Consider the following 21,959-nt stretch of genomic DNA (forward strand, 5'->3'; position numbering starts at 1 on the left):
AAGAGAAACTGCTGAGCTCCAGTTCATTTGCAAATTTGACACCATCAGATCAGGATTAAACAAAGACTGTGAATGGCTTTCCAACCACAGAAGCAGTTTCTCCTCCCTTGGTGTTCACACCTCAACTGCAAGCAGAGCACCTCACCCTCCCTGATTGAAGTAACCTCGTTATCTCCATACCTATTTATACGTGCCTCTGGAAATTTCCATTACTTGCATCTGAAGAAGTGAGGTTCTTACCCACGAAAGCTTATGCTCCCAATACTTCCGTTAGTCTTAAAGGTGCCACAGGACCCTCTGTTGCTTTTTACAGATTCAGACTAACACGGCTACCCCTCTGATATATAAAAAAGTGTTTTTAATTTATAAAGGGGGGGTCACACTCAGAGGCTTGCTGTGTAAAAGGGGTCACCAGTACAAAAGTTTGAGAACCACTGAGCTAGGACATATGCAATGTTTCTATTCCCTCCTGAACATACAAACAGAGCTGATATTCCACTGGTTTGGATTTTGCAAAAGTAGTAGTCTGTCCATTCCTAACCCATGTCACCATAGTACACTAAAAATAGCTTTCCACAGACATGGTAAGGATCCTTGTTGTCTTGCTGCTGTTCACAATTATGACCGACTGTAATAATGTTTTCCCTTTCAGTAATATAATCTTACTTAATGGCAGCTTCCCTTAGTATTCTATTTATGGAAAGGATATTTAATTATATGCCTGGGTTATCATTTCTTATATTAATTATATCTAGAGGTCATATGCTAGCACATTTAATAGTTAATGTTTTGAAAATAAATTAAAATACATAATTTAAGGGTAACTAATTTTCAGATATTACAAAATGGATTACAGAAACAATTATGTAGCATATTGAGAGACTAGATGATTCACAGATGGCTAAATGGACAGAGTCTTTCACTTCTGGGTTACCAGTTCAAATCCAGCCTAGATTACTCAGTACCAACTAGAACCAGTTGAATTTTTTGTTGCAGTTATCAAGTTAATTTCAGCTGGGATTTTCAAAACAGCCCAGAAATGCTTAACTCCATTAGGACCCTTTGAAAAATCCCAATTTTTTTTCTCTGTTCACAAGTCCTGCACAAAGGGTGAAAACCTGGTACTGCTGGAGTCAATGGGAACTTTGCTATTTACTTCAATGGGCTCAGGATTTCAGCAAAAGAGACTGAGTTTTATTAATTTAATTTTTGTTAGTAGTTGTTCAAAGAGCAGTTTCTGAAAAGAGTTTTCTTCCTAGGGGTTGTTTCTAAATTCTTCACTTTAGCATTTTTCTTAATTGCTCACCTAGCTCACACTATTATATTTGCTTAATGATTGGACTCAACGTTTGTAAGCAGGAAAAGAATGAAGGCAGAATAGTCTAATTTGTGCATGAATAACTGTGAAGGAGTTCACTCAATGCAGGTGTCCCCTTGTGGCCAGGCATACTCTCTTCTTCTTTCCAGGTGCCCCCTGCTGAAAGCTATGGTCTGCCCCCTATTGTGACTCAGCCCTGTAGCCAGGCCATGTATTTATGTCTGCCCCTTTCAGGGTATATAAAGAGTCTGACAAAGGATAACCCCTCAGTCAGGCAAGGGACTCCAGGCTTCCTGTGAGCCAAAGTCTCAGGAAGGCCTAGCTTCAGGGCCTTCTCTTATCTAGACTCCCCATATCAGGGGTAGACTTTCCATCTTCTGCCCTGCCTAGGGATTGACAAGGGAACTCCAGACCCACCCTCTCCACCAGGTTCCAATCCAGGTTCCTGTGGTAGGCAGTGAAGGTCCATCAACACCCCAAAAGTGCTGTACCGCAGCTTCCCTGGATTGTTTTCTACCAGTCCTTTTCTCCCAAAGTGCAAAGTGAAGGCACTAAACAAAATAAATCAAAAGTAAATCTCAGAACTTTTGAGTATCCGGAGTCCTTTTCTCCTTAGTGGGTCTGGTAGAGTTCCCCACAGCCAGAGGCTCCAGACAGCTGGACCTCTCACTGTGCTCCTTCTGAAGAGCTAAGTATAGGCCTATTCACCTCTGCTGGCTGCCTGCTACTAAGCTGTTCTGTTTCCCTTGGAAACCTCTCCTCCAGCCTATATATGCTTTGCAGGTACAGTGGGGTGGGGCTGCCTGGGCCAAAATAGCTTTTTCATCAATTTCTTTCCAGTGCAGGGTTTGTACACCCTCTGGTTGTGTGTACTGATATTCATATGAACACATATTCCCCAAACTTTTTTATAATTATTAGTTGTGTTATGGCAGTGTCTAGAAGCCTCAGCACAGATGAGGGCTCCACTCAGCATACAATCTAATAAGAGAACAAAGGTGGGAGAAAAGAAATATCCCCATTTTACAGGTGGAGAACTGATGCACAGAGAGATTAAGTGACTTTCTAAAGGTCACACAAGAAGTCTGTCTCAGACCCAAAAAGTGAACCCAGGTCTTCTGAGTCCCCATTCAGTGCCTTTATCATATTTCTTTTCAAACACTTACATGAAATTAAAACATGAATATATGTAAATAAATATAAAGAGGCATAAATATGATGAAAACAGACAGACATTCAGAAGTGAAATAAATGTTTATGAACACTGTTTTACTTCATCCAGCCTTAGCCTACTCTCTGTGAAAAGAGTACATGGATTCAATCTCATTCCTGGTGAAATGGCGTCTACATCACAACTGGCACTAGTTGTAGCAATGAGCAATTAGCCAGTTTGGAGATTCAGGTGATAGTAAAGAGTCATAATATACATAAATCTGAATAGCCTCGAAATTCTAATATCACAGCACTAGGAGGAATTTCCTTTTGACATGCCTTCTGTCAAGGCTGATTCCCCACTCTGGCACTTTGAGTGCAGAAGGTGGGGGCCCACAAGGATTCTAAAAATTAATACTGGCCACTCCAGGCTTGTATTAAATTCTCAAGGTTACAGCTTCTCTCTGACCTTGGATTGGTAGATGCTGCCACCACCCAAATGCAAAAAAACCCTTTGAATCCAGGAAGGTGGCACTTGAGAATTCCTCCCTGTGGGGTACCCTTTCACCCCCTGCCTTCGGGGAAGAGCTGAGAAAGAAAACAAAGGAAATCAGCTGTTGCCACCAACTAATTAAACAACATGTGCACAAACCTCTTAGGACACAAAAACCCAATCCTGTTCTTAAAAAAGGTAAATTTTATTAAAAACAAAAAGAAAGAAAATACATCTGGAACTTAGAATATTGCTAGATTTTAAAAGAGCAAATATAATAATTAAGCATCAAGAATGGTTTTCTTGAGGTCCAAGCAAAACAAAAGCATTTGGGGTTAGCACAGAGGAGTCCACTCGCATCGTCCTAGAAATTTCCTGATCTACTTATATATCTGGGGTTTCAAATGAGTAGTTTCTAGGTATGATATAGTGATTTTCATACCTGGCCCACAGCTTTTACAGCATAGCTCCAGCCCTGTCTTTGCTCTGTCTCCTCTCTCTGGAGAATAACAGACAGACAAAGGGAAAGCTTTTTCCCAATTTTAAAAAGTTGCAGCCCTCCCATTGGATCTTTTGGTCTGGTGCCCATTCCCTTCCTTTTACCTATGGGTTTTTTTAACCCTTTACAGGTAAAGCAAGTTGAGAACAGCTACTAACAGGGATTTTGTAGCTAACTGGCTGGCTGGCTGGCTGGCTGGCTATAAAAGGGAGCTCCCCTCCCCCCTTCATTTTTCACACCTTCCCTCAAAATGCCAATGCTCCTCCAAGTTACCTTAAGATATTTTTTGAAGTGCTTCCATTTACCATCCCACCCATCCACAGGCAGAATGTCCTTAGAGGGTGCAGTGGGAAAATGGCTCCTTTCCTCTTCTAGGTCTTCAGGGGATAATCAGCTAGCCAATTTCTCTTATTTGTTCCTTTCTTGGAGATAGTAAATAGGTTCACTCCCTCCTCCGCAAACTCACTCACTTATCTTTGAGAAGTAACCAGGCTGTTGGATCACCCATCCTACAGAACACACTTTTTCTATATTTGTTCACTGGGATGTTAATCCTGTGTGGATGAAATTCCCCAGAATGCACTTGCACTTCTCGTTGAGGTGGAGTACAGAGTCGACGCTCAAGCGATCGGCGGTCAATTTATCATGCCTATACTAGACATGATAAATCGACCCCCGCTGGATCGATCGCTGCCGGTCGATCCAGCCAGTAGTGTAGACAAGTCCTGAGGCCAGGTCTACACTACCGACTTATATCTCTATAACTACGTCGCTCAAGGGTGTGAAAAATCCATACCCCTGACCAACGCAGTTATACCGACCTAACCCCCCAGCGTGGACAGTGCAATGTCGATGAGAGGGCTTCTCCTACCAACACAGCTACTGCCTCTCGGGGAAGTGGATTAACTATGCCAATGGAAGAAGCTCTTCTATTTGCATAGTAGTGTCTTCATGGACAGCACTAGAGTGGCGCAGCTGCACTGGTGCAGCTTTGCTGCTGTAGCGCTGTATATGAAGACAAGCCCTAAGAGGACAGTGGAATACCCTTCAGTAGGTGGCTTTGTGTAAGCTGGGGGAGCTGGGGACTGTTGGGGAGAGAGGAGGATGTTTGGAAGGGGCAAGTCCCATGCCAATAGGGCAAGCCAAAGATTCCGGCTTTTGTTATCTTCTGGGGACAAGATGTGATTCTGTGCTCAGCTCCCTGATCAGGATGGAGCTCAGGGATTAGCAAGTCTTTCCCCATCACCCCATTGTGCAGGCCAGAGAAAGGTGTTCCAAAATAATATTTCATCCTTTTCCTCCTATGAGAGAATCAGGTGGACCTCTATGGACCAGTGTTCCTGGAAGGAGGGAAAACTATCAAGGAAAAAAGGCAGGCTAGGAACATATGATAATAGTAGCCCAGGCAAAGCTATAGGAGAGAGAATAATGTGAATCCTAATGCTAGTCTAGTAGCTTTACACTATTCTCAGACTGATTTTTTTTCAAAGCAGCTACCAACAAAGAAATGACCACAGCAAAGATTTGTCAAAAGAACTCAACACATAAAAGAAGAAATCTACTTTGACTTCCTGTGTTTCAGCAATAATATTGCTAAACTTAGTGAGTAGTAGGTCATCCAGTTTCTGGCTGAAATCAGATCTGGTGGCTGCTAGTCTTGTCTTAAGCAGACTATAAGAAACTGACCTGTTTGCAGTGGCTGATTTTTATTTCATGCCAGAAATGATCATTGGGAAGCTCTTGGAAGCTCTGGGCTTGCTGTGTAGCTCTGCTCGGAATTCTAAACACTTTCAGATGGTTCAGAACACAGGATTGAATGACGCCTACTTTGTACCTCATGCCATGCTATCCTTATCTAACTGGCATCTAGCATTGTGTTGATCACATGTAACTTTTCTTTAGGGCATTACATAATGTATATTTTTGTGATTTGTGAACTAATATATCTGAATATATTGTATAAAAATGGAGGAGGAAAGAGATCCAGGAATTTGTTACCTGGAGCCAAAATGTAATTGGTATTTTGGGTTGAGATAAAATGGAAACTTGTTTTACTTCTGGGTATATAGCCAGAGGGAAATACTGCTGACACCAACTGGCCTTCAGTGCCTGAATTCTTTGAATACAGCATTGTGTTAAATTCCTACCTCATTAAATCAGCTGTTTAGCTGCAGCAGCTCTGAGCCGCATCTACTGTGTTGCCTGTAAAACCTTGTAAGGCAAACAGGATGCCTGAACTATGAGGTATAACGTAATACAAAAGTCAGGCCAGCACATTCTTGACTCCTTAAGTAAATTTCTGTATTTTTTACTGATCAAAGTGAACACTTGTTCAGTAGTTGGATTTTTTTTTTCGTTTTACTGTAGTGTTGGTATTGCAGGCAGCAAGCAGGTTGCCCAAAAGTTCAAATAGCAATTAAAGACAGTTTTGGAGCTTACGCAAGACAATCTCACATTTCAGCACCAACCAATAGTTAGCCCTAAAAACTTGGAAAACAAGGTCCAAAAATTCTATTGTTTCTTTATTAAAGAAGGGTGATGGTGAAAGACACTACACTGACATTGCTGGAGACCTCCATTGATATTTAGGATAAATGCCAACTGGATAGGCAGCAGCAAAAATATCCCCACACAGCATTGTGCTTTTGTGCATCTGCCCTGACCAGCAAGGAGTGACTGTAAGGGTGAGGGTCTGTTTTTGTCTCCATACCAATTGATTCCCTTTGAGAGGACAACGTGCCTGTTAGTGACTACAGTGGTGCTGGCTCTAGTGACATGGACATCTATGCAGTAAGAGCTGATTACGTCCCCATAAAGGAGCTCCCCATAAAAATCTGCATAACCACCCTATTGTTCTCCTTCAAATCCTTCCTGAAAACTTGCTTCCTGATGCTTACAAAACACTTGATGATAGCAGGTGTGCTGTGACCATTCCTTATCACTCTCATCACAATCATCCCACTGTTACCATGTGCTGCCCCCCGTCTGTTTGTTGTATCCTTTTGTCTCATCTTCTACTTTGTCTGTAAACTCTTTAGAGGCAGGGGCCATCTTTTTGTTATGTTTGTATAGTGCCTAGCACAATGAGATTTTGATTGAGGCCTCTTGAGTGGGGCTTCTAAGTTCAACAAATCACTTGATATAAGACACTGAACTGTTTTAAGTTAGGAACGACTGTTGATCACCATCAGCCTTGTCAAAATGTAGACTGGTGACATCACTATGAAAGATTCTATATCCACTGATGTACTCAAGGAAACGCTCAAGATACCATTGTTGAAAATCCATCACATTAAAGGGTAGATTTGAGGCTGTTTTTCCTGACTCCTTTTGGAGTTCATTGCCTTTCTAGATATTGCTAATTCGTTACTGTCAAGGATGACTTTTTATTCCTGGAGCTCATAAATAACTTTTCCCACCTTTTTCATTACAACAGGTTGCATCCTCAAGTCTTTTCTGCGAGATCTTCAACCTCTTGCCCAAGCAAGCGATATAAACTGAATGCAAAATCTGCATCATCCTCAATGTACTTCAGAAGTGTACTTAATATAAGCATGGCAGGAGGTGCTTCCTCCTTCTTTGGTTATTAGAGAGTGTTCCTGTTTGTATGCAAAAACGAAGGACTACATTTCCCACCCTTCACTGCTTCTCCACAAGTGCATCCACCTGGTATGAATTCTATTACAGGCTAAAGGGATTGATTTTTGTTGGTACCCATTGTGCAAAGATTGGCAGCATATCACTGTCTATATTCCATTATGGATCCCTTCAGCCTGCTTTCTGAACCCTGGCTCCTGACATACGAAAATCCTATATTCAGATTTATAAAACTTAATGTTAACAAAAGTTTTGAAAAGGATACAAATCCTCATGCTTCAGGGTTTCAACTAGTTTCTATTAGGAATTAGGATGAAACCTTCATAGGGCACAGATTACATCACATCTGAGTATTCTGGGGTTTCTTGCACCTTTATCTGAAGCAGCTAGTGCTGGCCACTGTTAAAGACAGATGCTGGACTGGATGGATCACAGGTCTGATTCAGTATGGTAATTCTTATGTTCTTATGCAGTACACATTGCGGCAGCAGGAATTACATGCTCAAATGGCAAGATCCCAAAATCAGAGTGGTACTCTGGAAGACCCAGCTTCAATTCCTTGCTCTCCCACAAATATCCTGTGAGACTTTGGGCAAATTCCTCAAGTATCTCTGTGCCTCAGTTCCCCACCTGTAAAACCAAGATAAAAGCACTTCTTTACTTCACAGGGAGGTTGTACAGTATTCAGAAATTACAGACATGAGGCTATTTAATACTTTAGATAGATAGAAATTTAGGCCTAGATCCACAAAGGGATATAGGCACCCAAACACCAGAAGGGGGAGCACCATGACCTCCCTTACAACTTTTACCTCAGTAGTTAGAGTACTCACTGGTGATGTGAGAGACACTTGTTTGGTTCCCTCCTCTGCATGATATAGAGAAGGGATATGCCATGTGGGCCTTAGTCTCATAAGAAATTAAAAGTTGCAAGGAACTATCAATTTATTTTGTTTCACAAATATTGGAGTTGTGAAACTACTGTTTTCACAAAAACTGGTAGATTTGTCCCAGGAGAAAAACTGCCCTTTCCATCAACAAACACGATTCCTAATGCCAAATGTCACACAACAGAAAGTTTATCACCTTACACAGTAAACTGCCACCAAAAAATTTGAAATTTCCTTTCTATGCAGCATCATGGATGGCAACAGCTGGAGATGGGACACTGGGCAGAATGGGCCAGTGTTTTGAGGTGGTATCAAGCATTCTCTGTCTTAGGGTACGTCCAGACTACCCGCCGGATCGGCGGGTAGCGATCGATCTATCGGGGATCGATACATCATGTCTCGTCTAGACGCAATATATCGATCCCCAAACGCGCTCCGGTTGACTCCAGAACTCCACTAGGGCAAACAGTGGTAGCAGAGTCGACGGGGGAGCCGCAGCCATTGATCCCGCACCGTGAGGAGGGGAGATAAGTCGAAATAAGATACGTCGACTTCAGCTACGCTATTCCCATAACTGAAGTTGCGTATCTTACATCGACCCCCACCCCAGTGTAGACCAGGCCTTAGGTGCCTGGCTGGCTGGTTCTTGCTCACATGCTCGGTGTCTAACTGATCACCATATGTAGGGTCAGGAAGGAATTTTACCCCAGTTTAGATTGACTTTGACCTTGGGTGGGGCTTTAACGTTCCTCTCAGCAGGACAGAGGTAAATAGTGGTGTCCCCCAGGGGTCTGTTCTGAGACCAGTCCTATTCAACATACTCATAAATGATCTGGAAAAAGGGGTAACAGTGAGGTGGCAAAATTTGCAGATGATACAAAACTACTCAAGATAGTTAATACCCAGGTAGACTGCAAAGAGTTACAAAAGGATCTCACAAAACTGGGTGACTGGGCAACAAAATGGCAGATGAAAGTCAATGTTGATAAATGCAAAGTAATGCACATTGGAAAACAATAATCCCAACTATCCATATAAAATGATGGGGTCTAAATTAGCTGTTACCACTCAAAAAAGAGATCTTGGAGTCATTGTGGATAGTTCTCTGAAAACATCCACTCAATGTGCAGCGGCATTCAAAAAAGCAAACAGAATGTTGGCAATCATTAAGAAGGGAATAGATAATAAGACAGAAAATATCATATTGCCTCTATATAAATCCATGGTACGCCCACATCTTGAATACTGCATGCAGATGTAGTTGCCCCATCTCAAAAAAGATATATTGGAATTGGAAAAGGTTCAGAAAAGGGCAACAACAATTATTAAGGGTATGGAATGGCTGCCATATGAGGAGAGATTAATAAGACTGGGACTTTTCAGCTTGGAAAAGAGATGACTAAGAAGGGATATGATAGAGGTTTATAAAATCATGACGTGAGTGTAGAAAGTAAATAAGGAAGTGTTATTCCTTCTCATAACACAAGAAGTAGGGGGTCGCCAAATGAAATTAATGGGCAGCAGGTTTAAAACAAACAAAAGGAAGTATTTTTTCACACAAGGCACAGTCAACCTGTGGTACTCTTTGCAGAGGATCTTGTGAAGGCCAAGACTATAACAAAGTTCAAAAAAGAACAAGATAAGTTCATGGAGGACAGATCCATCAATGGCTATTAATCAGGATGGGCAGATATAGTGTCCCTAGCCTCTGTTTGCCGAAGCTGGGAATGGGTGACGGGATGAATCACTTCATGATTACCTGTTCTGTTCATTCCCTCTGGGGCGTCTGGCATTGGCCACTGTTGGAAGACAGGATACTGGGCTAGATGGACCTTTGGTCTGACCCAGTATGGCCGTTCTTATGACTATCTGGTTATATCTAACTTAACCATTTCCCTGCCACTGCGGGGGTCTCAGGTATTGGTGTACTTCGGTTCCTCCTATTCTCTGCCTATAGTACATGTGGGCTGTAATGCTTTGGTCTAATTTCAGTTATTGGGTTTAGTGTGGGGGTGATATCGGTGGCCTGTGATATACAGGATGTTAGACTAGATGATCTGGTTGTCCCTTCTGGCCTTAAACTCTTTATTTTTTCTAAAAATTACAAAGGACAAAAGTAACAATATTGAAAATTAGAAATGACAAAAATGTGCCTCCCTTTCCCATCTCTCCTGTTCCATCTAAATATATTCAGCCTATCTGGTGAAGAGAAGTAATGAGGCTATGCCTAGTGCTTCTGCCAGTTTAAGTGTCCTCCAGTCCTTTTATTATGGGAGCACAAGGACCAAGATTGTGTCTGACTCCTGTGAAGAGGGATCAAGGAGGAAGGTTCTTTGTACTCTTCACCCACATGCGCACCCTTGCACATGCGAAAAAGGTTAGGCACATACTGCTACTTCTACCTCCCCTTTTGGAACAGCAAACTTGGCCTCTAATGTCCATCTAGTAGCCTCTGTCTGACAGTGGCCAATACCAGCTGCTTCACAGGAAGATGTAAGCCAACCCTGTAGTAGGCAGGTCTTGTTATTAAGTGTGTGTGAAAGAATGTACATGTGTTCACACCCTGCACACTATTGTAATACTTTTTGTCCAAGGCCAGTCCTTTAAGGCATCATGTGAAAACTTACCATTTGCTGGTCAGTATTGTCCCAAATACGTGTGGAACATTGTATATAAAATTGTAAGATTTCCCTGTAAGATGTTATTGACACTTGTTCCAAATCCCACATCTCTGCCTAAACTGAAGTTGGCAAACAAGTTTGTCCTAAACAAAGGAATGTGTGCTCTGCTTAATTTGTATTTAAGCAGTAAACAGAGTCATCTTGCACGAAGGGAAATAAAGAAAGCTCAAACATATGAGAAAAAGCCAGCAGGAGAAATGCTTCCACATAAACTCTTTGTCTTATAGTGCCCAGCTGGAAATGTTTTTCAAGAGAGGGACTGAAACTATCAAAAAGGGGGGACAAGGCACCCCTCTCTTTCTCCCTGTCCATTGCAGTCACTGCACCTGAAGCAACAAAGGAAGCATTTGCTGGGGGAGAGGTCCTGACCTACTGTATTGGGTCAGTCAAACAGCTGAAAGCATGCAGTGAGAAACTTCGCTTGAATCTGATATAGTTTGTTAAGTTAGGTATCAGTAAATGTCTTATCTTTATTTTTCTTTTAATCATTTCTGACTTTTATGCCTCATTACTTGTACTCACTTAAAAGCTATCTCTTTGTAATTAATAAATCTGTTTTACTGTTTTATCTAATCAGGTGTGTTTACATTGAAGTGTCTGAATAATTATTTGAGATAATAAGCTGGCATATTATTTAAGGAATAACAGACTTAAAATATTTTGTACTGTCCAGGAGAGACCTGGGTAGTAAAAGACATACATTTCTGGAAGAAAATTTAAGCCTAGGCATGCTTTGGGGTCACTCCGCAGTATAACCAAGGCAAGTGAGAGCCAGAGTGTAACCCAAGTGTGGCTGGCAGGCTGAAGTTACACACAGAAACTCAGGGTGTGGCTTGCATGCTGGAAAGCTGTTTGTGAGTGGCTCAGGTGGGAGCTACTTTAGCAAGGCATTGTGAGGCACTCCTTGCTGGTTAAGGTGATGCAGCTGTTCATTAGTCTGGATTGTACCAGGTATGTGTCAGTGTGATTTATCATGATATCAGAAGCCAGGGGAAGAGAGGAGGGGAGGCCAGAGAGATGAAAAAAAAAAAAACCTGATGGTGACACAGACCTCCATCCAAGATATTTTTGAGAAAATGGAGATGGAGGAGGAAGAGAATTAAGAGGGGCAGAAGAAAATGGAAGATAAAAAGGAACCAAGGGAGAAATATTTATCATCTGTAATCAAACAAGTAGCAAAGGGAAAGTGTATGAGGAATGACAACCTTTATCTTTGAGTGCATTGTGTTGCCACTAACTATGAAGACATCAGAAGTTTGACTCAGCACTTCTAACACCAAGAGTCACTTTAAATGAACCTCCAAGGGGAACTGCAAGAATCTCAGACATTCAAGGAGAAGGAGGAAGGCAGGGAGGGAGAAAAAGAAGGAAGGAAACCAAGGTCATTTAATTAAGGGTAAAAATCCAGGCTGATACTCTGGCATAAACCAACATTGCTTTTTAGAAAAGAAAAAAAGATGGCATAACAGCTGTCAAGAAACATCAAGTGGGAAATTAAATTTATATTTTCACTTCTATGTGAAAATGTCCTGGTTTTGGTGGGATTACATCAGATCTTTAACATTTCTTATATGGCATTTTTCTTCTGTATTATTACAATTATGTATTTTAAAAGGGAAAAAAACACATTTGATAGCTCCCAAACAGAGAAATATAAACAGAAGATAATACATTAAAAGTGTACCAATTTGCACTCCTATGGTGCCTTTCATCAAAGAATCTCACTGTACTTTACAAATGGGTATTATTCAGTTTTTCAGATGAGGAGGCTGCGGCACAGAAAGATTGAACATTCAGACTTTCCAACATGGATGCAAACATTAGACCATGTGTTTAGGACCCTGGAAGTGAGACTATTTTTTTAGGTGTCAACATTTATATCCACCTCAGAAAGTATAAATCTTTAATCATTCTGTGCCTCAGCTGCTTCATCTAAAAAGCTGAATAATACCCATTGTTAATGCTGACTTCAGCACCTATGAAAATCAGGTCATGTGATTTACCTATGGTCACCCAGCAGACATGGGACTAGAACTAAAGTCCGATTTCTAACTGCTAGACTTCAAGGTTCAGAAAAGGTTAGCTTTTCCTTTCTTCCAGAAATTTCCATTGTGCCCCTACACTAATGGGCTCTACTCCGCACGAGAAGCAAGAATGCTGACGTACTGTGCCAGGAGATGCTGTTTCAGCCCCAGCATTTGTAACTCAACCCGAAGCTGTTCCTGCCAGAAACTCATTGCCCAGCTTGATACGATGGCTACAGGCATGTTAGAAATGTAAGTCAGATAATAAAGATAAGGCCTGTTTTCATGAAGCTTTAGGTAAAAATCCCAAGTTTAAGGTAAATGTCTACGCCAATGTTCCATACCTTTCAATGCTTATCCAACATCAAGCTTCTATCACTCTAATGCTTTATCACAAACTACTTGGCGAAGGAAAGTACATCAAACTGTCATAAGGGGGGGTGCAGAAGGAAATCTTATTCAAGCTGATAATGAAGCTTGAGCTGTGGATGTTGATGAAGAAAGGTAGGCCCATTACAAGTAGCTGTAAAAATTGGGCAAAGAAGTCTATTATATTGTGCATTGGTAAAACATGCATGCTAGTTTTAAAAGTGAAATGTATAGCAGAGACTAATTTTTGAGTAGACCACTTGCTCTGTACAGTCAGGACTGGATCTAGGCACCAAACCAAGAACATTAATATGGAAGCACAATTCCGGCCACCTTTTTTTTTTTTTTTTTTTTTTTGCTTCGGCAGTTGCGCTCTCTACTGCTACCAACCATCATGATTTGAATTTGTCCAGCTCTGAGGGTCCATGCATGTAAGAGCTGAAAAATCTTTTAAGAAAGAAATCTTTTGCCTTAATTTTCTTTCTAGCATCCTCAATAGTCAGATTAATGATACAGCAAATTGTTGTTGGAAAACACAGAGTGCAGGCATAAAATTCACCATCCACTTTTTCAACAGGTTCTTTGCAAAGGGCAAATGCATGATTATTGACAGAGGTTTCCAATTGTCAATCACTTCTGATATGCTCAAGTTTAATTGTCCATCTCAAAAAATTATTCCCAATTTGTAGTTGCTGATGAGGCATAACCTAATTTTTGACTGATGTTTTGACTGAATAGTTTTGAATAGATGGTGGGCAGTACTGTTTTACAAAATTAAACATGATCAAGGGGAAGTAAAACTGAAGCTCTCTGCAACTAACTTTTGAGACCAGTCCATGCTTTTTATAGGAGAACACACATACATCAATGTGGCAACAAGTATTCAACAAACCAATATAGGTTTGATTTCTGCTTGAAGGTTCTCATTCTTGAATACCAGAAACTTCATCTCCTGTCTCAATGTAATTATACATGACTCTGGTGGAATGCAAATATTTTAGCAAGGGTCATAACAAGCTCAGTGGCCATCTTAACTCGTTCATCAAACATCCTAGTGCATTGAAGAAGAGAGATACAGTCTGCCTCAATTTGATCCTGGCAGAAAGAAAGATCAGTATGAAAACATTTTGTGGATTGGCTTTCCCCCTATTGAACCAAGATTCATAAAGACATTAAGGTGTCACTGATGGTATCGCAAAAATACTTAAAAGAAAGACTGATAGATGACCTTGCAAGCATGATTCCCAGAAATTACATAGTCTGCTACGGTAGAGGAAAACCTTGACTCTTGAAAGATCTTATCTCCCTACTCACAACTCTAGCAATTCTGCTTCTTCCTTTTCCTCCAACTGTATGTCAAAAGCTGAAAATTGAGAATATCTTAAGATGTACCTGGAAAGATGTCCCACAGCAAGCTGGACAGCTTTGTTATGATCAAAACCTAATTAAGTGGTTAACATACATTGGGAACAAATGTGAAATTCCTTTACTTGGCACCCAAAACCAGAATTTTAATTATAACTGTAGTCAAATAGGTAAGATATTCTCTTGCTGAATACTGAAAATGTATAACAGCTGATACTTGTGAAGGTGAAAAGTGATATTTCATCAAGATGTCACCATGTCCACTTTTCCTGATACTTCAAATTCTGATGTCAGTTCTGGCAACCTTAGTAATGAATGGCGTGGGTGTCCATTGACAGCTGAATATGAGGAGCTAAGACAGAAGAAGAAAAATTCAAGTAGGAAACTATTTGCCAGGATACTACCTGACATTATTGGTTTCATTGACTTGGGTCTAATAAATAATTTGATAGAATCTAAAATGCAAAACTCACCATGGCTTTGTGATGGGGTCTATAAACCCTGCACCAGTGATGAAGAGGTTAAACAGCTGCTGTGAGCAAGGCCATCAATCATGTCAAGGGAGAAATAAGGGCTTACAAGCGGGAAGTTCCCAGTAGGTGCTAGGCAGCTCTGAGAGATAGCACATGGTGACTCTACAGCTCCCAAGGGAGACTCCTGGAAAGGCTTCAAGGGAACTGCCTGCAGCAGGGCCATTTACCAGCTCACCCAGCCCGCCCCCCTTCTGCCCCACCCATGCCCACACCCACAAGGGGACAACAACCCTGGTATAATGGCTGAGTAGAATAGGTTCAGCAAGCCCCATAGAAAACCATTAGGAGGTAGATACCACCACCATCTACCCCATTTGGGGTTAGGGAATCTGCGATCATACTAAACTAACTAAGGGAGTGGGAGTCAAGAGCCCTATCCCCTTAAAACATGTGGACTATTTAACTCAATTTGTATTACAGAAATCCCTAATTAGGCAGATGGGGGTACCTAGGGATTCTTCAGTGTCTGTACAATAGGAGGTGCCAATCAGCATCCCAGGAACTGTGACAGGCTCATATATTGCTTCCAACTTGTACAAATACAATTCAATAAAACAATTTATGCCATCCAAATGCACACACTAAAGATAATTTACATGTAGGTGCAGTAGTGGTTTATATCTGTTCTAAAGAAAACCCCATAATCCTCTAGAAAGGAGAGACTGAATAGCAGTGGCTGACAGCTACACTAGTGGAAAGGGACAACAGTTAGCTAAGCCCCTATATCTCTACATCTTTGTAGAAACAGGATTGTGAGGCACCAGGCCCAAGGAAATTTCCCTTACCAGGCGTCAGCAGGTTACAGATTTTTAATAGCTTCAGTAATCTCAATATTGTCAAAAGTTCTGACATGAGCCGTTTTGTTAGGACAGCCAGTTTTATGGTTAAGGCACTAAACTGGGAGTCAGGAGATGGGATTCAATTCCTCGCTTTTCCACAGAATTTCTGTAAGACTACAGGCAAATAACTTCATATCCATTTGTCTCAGTCCCCCATCTGCAACATGGGGATAATAGGACTTCCCTACTTCACAGGCGTGTTTTCAGGAACAAATTCATGAATATGTATGAGGCAATCAGATACCACAGTGGTGGGGACAAGGTAGATTGACTCTTGGTTGGGGGAAGTATAAGCATCGGGACCTGGATCCACAAAGAAATTTAGGCACCTAGAAAATCACAGGAACAAAAATATGATCCAGAGAGCCCAAATTAGGCACCTGGACTCCCCATACAATGTATGGGGAGATACAGGCGACTGAAAATGCGATTCACAAAAGCCAGCATACTAGGCAAGGAGCCGCTTAAGCTAGCCAATGGGAGATAACAACTGGAGTAGAGTCCACCAACCCTGCTGATCAACTCCACCCTTCCCTCCCAGTGCCTCCTGCACAATGCAGAACAGCTGGAAGGGGGAGGAGTTGATCAGCAGAGCGGCGGACAAGTAGGGAGGGGGCGCACTCAGGGGAGGGGGCGGAAAGAGGTGGGGAAGAGGAGGAGAGGAGTGGAGCAGGGGCAGGAAGATGTGGGGCAGAGGTGGAGTTGGGGCAGGGCCTGGGGCTGAGTGGGGGATTTGGGATCCGGGAAAAAATTTAAATCAAAATGGGGGTCCTTGGGTTGCTAAAGTTTAAGAACCACTGAACTAGAGGATAGTATCCTAACTCTACCCTTTCAGGGAGATAGCCACCTAACTCCAGGCAGCAGGGAAATGCCTCTCTCTGCTTGTGATCGCCAACCAGGAATCCCTCTCTGAGAGTATGTGGCGTAGGTGCCTAAGTTGTCCTCATCTGCTCCTGTGGGTAATGGCACTGCAGTGGCTGAAAAAGGAGAGACATGGCAGGGGAGGAAGGCTAATTTTTTTTAAAAAGAAGTACACATGCAAAAATGGAAGCTGAAAAACAGAAAAATGGAAATTATCAGATCTTAATGATCAGATTAATCCTTTATTTTATTCAATATGATGATCAAATCCAACCAACAATTTAATCCTGGCTTAACCATGATGTTGTCACAGCAAAAAAAGATATATCAGGGCCAAAAGATTATATATTTTTATCTCAACTAGTCTTCAGTGGGGCTACTCAGATGAGTAATTTCTCACCAATATGAGTAAGGGGTTCACAGTCTGGCCCTAAGAGAAGTTATTTTGAATATAGCAAAAAAAAAAAAAAAAAAAAAAAAAAAGCCAGCAAGCTCTTAGCCTACCAGTTAAGGGCCTGATTCTATTAAGTCTTGATCACATGCGTAATCTCTAGTGCCGACCGAGGTGTATAAATCATCACTTGTGTAAAAGTCTCTAAATATGTCTAGTAAAGAATGCCTAAATGTGTAACACATGCACAGACACCGATGGGACTAAGGCATTCAGGAACCATAACCCATCTCTCCATTAATATTTTATGTGTCTCACCTGCTCATGTGGTGTATTAGGACTACCAAATGTAAATAAGTCTCAGATGTACATTTATATTTAGGATTTACATTTTGTATTTTTGGAGGGGTTACATTGAGTGCATTTGGAGTTCCTGGTGTGGAAGATTCCCATGTTTGTAGTTTTGTGCTCTTCTGGTCTCTTTGGGAGTCTTCCTTTGGAGTTCTCATTTTCTTTTGCAGGCTTTAGTAGGCTTTAAATGTAGTAGTGAAATAATTATAATGCCACAAAATAGTCAAGTAAAAGGTAGAGTAGTTCCTAAACGTTTGCAGATAATCTATAGGTTGGGGAATGAGAGACTAGCAGGTCAATTTTTTGCATCTCTGAGTAGTAGGAAATTTATTATGTTTTCTAAGCAAGCTGGTTTAATGTAATTTCTATATATTTTGAGGTGGAGGGAAACTTGTGTAAAAGTTTTGGCCAACTTGTAAAGGTTGGCTTGCTTCCCCCAGTTGGTGTCCTGCACAGCCACAGGTTTTATATATTTGCCTGGAGAGCAAGCTTTACAAGTTCCATGTTCCCATACTTCATCCACCACGTTACATACTTTAACAGTTCTGTAATGCTCTGGATATTTTATTAGGTAGTACTTTAAACTAAGGTTCCCAAATACATATTAAAGATTCCATAAGACACTTAGGCTGCACTTTTGAAAGCTACCTAGGGGATTTTGGGATGCTCAATTTCCATTAAAATTAATGGGAATTAGGTGTCAAAATCCCATAGGCATCTTTGAAAATCTCAGCCTTATTGTATGCTAAATAAATACTCATTGTTAAGGAAGACATTTATTGAGGTTTAGCAACTTCATTGCAATCAGATGTAAAATGCTGGAAGCTCTGGGGTGCAGTGCCAAATCCTGCACAATCATATGGGATATTTTTTAATGGAAGGATTGAGGGAAGGGGAAGAATATTGTGGTGTTTTCTTAAAATGCCACAGAGAAGCAGCTTTGTTGAGCTGCTCATGGGGGTCATTAAAGTGTAAATACCAACAATTCAACAGTGCAGTGGATTCTAGATTATTATTTGAGTTGCCTGCATAAGGATATAACAAAGATTTTAACTTTTGCTTAGTACCCTACACATCTATTTAACCTCCAAGTATGTAAAAGATAAAAATACAGATTACACTTCACCCCAGGTGAAATCTAGAGCCAATATATCAGTGGGAGTTTTGCCATCAATGGGACCAGGATTTCACTTTAAGTGCTCAAATGTTTGCTAAATAGGGATGAGTTTAAACATGTGGTTAAGTGCTTTGCTGACTCTAGGCCATACATTTGTTATACTCAGTTTGTTTTAAACCTCAGCTAATAAGATTTTAGTCATCATCCACTGTATAAATAAAATAAAATTAGTTAATGTTCATTTTAATTCCTTAGCTACTAAATCTTTATTGAAGGTATAAACAAATTAAGTTAACAAGACAGTTTCTGTCCCAAGCAACATAAAAAGATGCATACATTTAAAAAAAAATCAATCATTAGTCAACACATACATAGCTGACTTGTTTGTGTTGTATACTAATGCATATGTACATTCTGATTCCTGGTTTTAGAACATGTGTGTTAAATATGAGCTATGAAGCATATATAGTTATTAAAATGTATGTAAGTGAGATACGTATTGCAAAGTAAATATCAAGGGACAGATATGTGTAGTATGATTGTATTATATTATGTTAGATTCTAAAAGAAATGTGGTTAGGAGAATATATTGTTTATATGCTGAGAAAGCTTTGTAATTAGAATGTACATAGTAGGAAAGTAAACATTCAAATGAGCACAAAGGAACATACACACATGATCTCAAAAATTCCTTCAAGCCATCTCTTCAAATTCCAAATAACCTGAAATCGTTAGCTCACATATACAAATATTAGGAAGAATAATTATTAAAATATGGCCAAGTGGATAATAACTATTCCAAACCCTTGAAACGTTGTCTTATAACTTTTAAAAATTGATACCAGTCATCTCTATTTTTGGGGAACCAGGGTGCAGTGTCTGGCCTGTCTTACTCATGAGGGACTCCCGCCCCCGGTCTGTGCTTGAACCAAGACCAATCAGAGAAAAGGCTTGCAGAGAGCAGTGAAGGGCATTGGCAGAAACATCTAGACTCCTCCTGACAAGGGTGACAAGATTAAGACATCTCTATCTACATACAGAATGGAGAGCACAGACAACTTCTAATCCCTGTCCTCATCTGCATGAAAGATGGGACAGGGATTAGAATACAGAATGAAGAACAGAGAACCGCACCGAACTCTGGGACCAGAAAAGCAGGGAAGCACTGCATCATGGGAATCTCTGCTCCAGATGTTAATGAACCTACGCCTGCCCATGCCCAGCTCAGCAATTATCAGACCAATTCTAATCATGAATCTTTGATTGATATCCAAAATACTGAAGCAGCCTAGTTGCATTATGAGCTCCCTGGAAGAAAACACCATAGACTTGCTCTGTTAATGTATGTGTGTGTGTGTGTGTGTTCATCTGGTTTTGGGGCAGGTGGAACCTAAGTCCTGCAGGATAGCTCCATTGGGAGGGGACTTGCATAAGGGAGTAGAGCTCCATGTGAAAACAGACGTGACACAAGCAGTACATTGATAGAATTACAGACACCCCCCCTCCCAGGAGACTAACCCGAATAAATGAGCATACCTCAAAGTAACGGTCAAAACTGGTAACAAAATTGCTGGTAGTCTTTCTGGCAATCATAGTGTATATAGATTAGTTATGTATTCAGGTAGCAAACACCTGACCTTGTAAAGGATTGGGGCATAGGAAGTCTGGCTTAGCAGTCACAGTTGGACAAGTCAAGGATGGTCACGAGGCAGTAGTCAGTGACAAGGGATTGGAGTAATTGCTAGAGCCGGGGGTCAGATAAGCAAGGGATAAGCAAGAGTCAGGGTCCGAAACCAGAAATAGTATCAGGTTGGAATCAGGAGGCAAAAGCCAGGGTCAAAGACTAGAGATTACAAAGCAAGGTACTGGCATCACAGCAGGTCAATTACCGGTTTTCCTCAGAGATTTTTTGTTCTTATTGCACATCTCCATATTAATCCTTCTCTTACAGGATCAGTACTACAGAACTCAATTCTTCAAACATTACAGAGAACAGCTTCAATGGGACTACTCATGATAGTATGCACTCTGCTTGGAAGTAGCTGTAGGGTTGGACCCATAGCTTTGTGGGGCTCTGTGCCCGTGTGAGGATTCATCCGCCTGGGCCCAACCGCAGGATTAGGGTCATAGTTTTTTAGTGCATCCTTTCTATGGCAAGTGCTTAAAAAGAACAATTCCTCTAAAGAAAATTGGAGCAGTAGACAGCTAGGCTCATAAGTAGATGGTCATAGCCATATATGTTTTGATTAGGGTGACCAGATGTCCCGATTTTGTAGGGACAGTCCCGATATTTGGGGCTTTTTCTTATATAGGCTCCTATTACCCCCCACCTCCGTCCCGATTTTTCACACTTGCTGTCTGGTCATCCTAGTTTTGATATAATGTCTCAAGTCATGCTAGTAATTTAAAAAATATACAGCATGGAGCTTATGGAGGGCAATAGCAACCCAATAAAAGTAAATACCTTTTTAAAGTGAGAAGCAAATAAATGACTGTGTAAAATAGTAAGCCTATAAATGTTTTGATTTTCTTCTGGTCTGCACTCATATTCCATGCCTACAAAAATAAGGAATATCAAGTCTGATCTTCCATGATATTATTGGAGGATTTCCTGGAGAACTGAACATGCAATATATGAGGATGGTTGTCTTGTGTTAGGGCACTAGCCTAAGAGCTGGCAGAATTGAGTTCAATTCCTTGCTGTGACAGAGACCTCCTTGGGCAAGTCACTTGGTCTCTTTGTGCCTCAGTTCCACATCTGTCAAATATGGGGGTAATAATAGAGCTGTTTGGAAATTTTCTGATGCAATATTTTTTCATCCCAAAATGCCATTTTGTAAAAAGCCTTAACTGTTCAGGAAACAGTCGGTTCTGACAAATCTCTTGATTCAAAAAAAAATTTGAAGTAAGTTTTGACATTGCTGAAACAGCTCATTTTGGCATTTTCAAACTGAGACGTTTTGGTTTTCAGTTCAAAATGACTTTTTGTTTAGAAATTTTAGTTACTTTATACTAAAAAAAAGGTCAAATAACAGGCAGTATACAGGAGTCAGGATTTCTGTGCTAGCTAAAATAAGCAGGAACACCATGGTGCTAGAGACAATGGATAAGATAAACTTGGAATGTAAAGATGAGGTTATACATGAACAGTGCACTGACAGAGCATGCTGTACAGGGATTGGTTCCTGCAAAGTAACCAGTCCAATCCCAAAACTTATAATGCAATGTATCGCAAATGCAATGTAATGTGTAAACGTATATAAAGGAAGAGGTTTTCTGTGTAACTTTTATGTGTGGTACGTCCTATACCCACCCCCCTGTGCTTGAGTCTGAATAACTCAGCATAGCTTCACTGTATGCCAAATGAAGGAACTTGAGTGATGACCTTCAGGGTCCTAGAGCCCATGCTCCAGCCCAAGCCTGGAAGTCTACACAGCAATGAAACACCCCCACAGCCTGAGCCGGCTGTCATGGGCCAG

The sequence above is a fragment of the Trachemys scripta genome, chromosome 3, assembly GCF_013100865.1.
Source record: "Trachemys scripta elegans isolate TJP31775 chromosome 3, CAS_Tse_1.0, whole genome shotgun sequence".
In the NCBI taxonomy this organism is placed as follows: domain Eukaryota; kingdom Metazoa; phylum Chordata; order Testudines; family Emydidae; genus Trachemys; species Trachemys scripta.